This window comes from Strix uralensis, chromosome 15, assembly GCF_047716275.1.
Source record: "Strix uralensis isolate ZFMK-TIS-50842 chromosome 15, bStrUra1, whole genome shotgun sequence".
Lineage (NCBI taxonomy): Eukaryota > Metazoa > Chordata > Aves > Strigiformes > Strigidae > Strix > Strix uralensis.
Window position 1 is genome coordinate 1609137 of NC_133986.1, and position 2156 is coordinate 1611292.

Sequence of the window (2156 nt, forward strand, 5' to 3'; positions counted from 1 at the left end):
AAACTTCCATTGAGAACTGCTTTGAAGAAGTTCATTTTAAACCTGTAAGTCTTGGCAGGAATCTGGATAGAGGACTGAGGGGCATCCTTACAATGATTTCCTGACCAGCGCTGCACTTCCTTCTGTATAAGTGTACTGGGAATATAATCTGCGTTGTTCTGGGAGACATTCTTCAGCATCTGCTTTACATTCTGATCATTTCAAACGTTTTTGAGTTTTACCATCGGCATTTTAAAGAAACAAAAAGCCTTGAGTTTCTAATTTGCTTAGCTCAGCATAAATCTTGCTGACCTGATGAAATACTAACACTTTATCTTTCAGGGATTGTGGCATCAAGAAACTTGAAGGGAGAATAATGCTGTCCTTAAGGAGGGCAGTATTTACAGACAATTATTGCTCTCATGAAGTATTTTTTTAATGGGAAAATTGCAGTGATACTGAATTCTTTTTCTATAGATGGGCTGTCTCTAAAGCACAGTAATTTTGTTAGGGATGGAAAGGAAAGGTAAATTCAGTGGACTCAGCATATGTATGTGTGCATGTGTTGGTGTGAGAATTGGTGGTAGAAATAAATTCTTAAATTAAAAGACTGTTCTGATGACATTTTCTTCCTATTCATAATGATAATGGTTAATAACATTAATTCTGGTACCTAAGGAATTTGTTGAAAAGCTTTCATGGACCAGAAGTGGTGAAAGACTTGCAGGCTAGTGGCCCAGTCTTGTAGCTGCTCTTGTTAAGTTACTGGTGCTCTGCTGTTCCAAATTAGACGTAAGCAAGTAGGGATTTTTTGGGAAGAAGCTCCATGAAAAGTTACTTGGCTGGAGCTTCATGTCATTTTTTTACCATGTGCAATAACAGATGGTGACATCTGTCCCCCAAAATCCATTAATAGTGGAAGAGCCATTGTAGCAAACTGTTGAGACAGCTGGGAGCTGGGGTGTTTGGTGGATTGGATTTTACTCTTAGCTTGCTATTGATTTCTAGAATCAGTGACCTGTTACGATGGCAATGATGATCATGTTTTGTAACACATTTACACCTATGAAGTGTATTAAAAGCACAAACCACTTCTCAAAGAGTTTTCTCTGCGTGTAATGGAATCAAGTAGGAGAAGCACACGTCTCTGCATGCAAGAAGCTATTTAGGTTGTCTTACTGCTAAACTGCAGTAATGAATTTATGTTCACTGCCTCCATCTCTCAAAAAGTGTAAGTGATGGTGGAGTAGAGTCAGCAGATCCTTTAGTCAACATTACCCAAGAAGGTATGTTCATGTAGTGCAGAATGCTGCTGTACAGCTGGCACTGTATTTAGCTCTAGCTTAGGCATAGCCTTGTAACTGCAGCTGCACTGTTCTATATATTGATACTTTATATATTCCGTCTACAACAGAGAATCTGTTTTCTTTGTAGTCATCCCAGTCAGCTGGGATATATGTCTTGCCCAGAGAGATGCCCTGAACAGCCAAGTTCAAAGTTCCTATATAGAAACCAGTGTGTTATATGGACGTAAGTGTGCATGCTATTTGGTGTTTGTATGGAAAATGTAGGCTTGTCTTGATAGTATGTTCCTCACAGAGTGGGGGAGGCCAACAATTATTGTAAATGAAAGTATAAAACTCAAGGGATGCTCTAGCTGTGGCACACCAGTTCTGAAGTTACACTGAAGGCTGCTGCAGGACAGGTGCCATCCCTCGGACCCAGCTGAGAAGCAGCTCTGGGTATAATCAGCTAAACGGGTAAGCATCCTTTATCTGTTCTGTCCTTTCACAGGCTGTGTGTGGTGGGGGGGGACATGACACCCAGAATTTGTATGTTAGTTTCACTGATTATATTTTCTAAACAAAAAATAAAAAAATTGCTTAAAATTGGTGACTAAACCAGTCCAAAGTAGATGGTTCTTACCCTAGAAAAATGAGCAATTCTAAACATACGTACTTCAAAGTCACTTCTACAGTCACTAATAACTTAAGATTATTTATGCTTATGTGTATTTTTTAATGAGTACAAGTATAGATAAGTAATGTACAAGGGGAAAGTTCTAATGCAGAAGAAACACTAATATATTTCCCTTTGTCTCTGACAAAAGGTTTGGTCCAAGGATTGAATGAATTCAACAGTAATTTGAACATGCAGGTTTGGTGCACAGAAAAGGA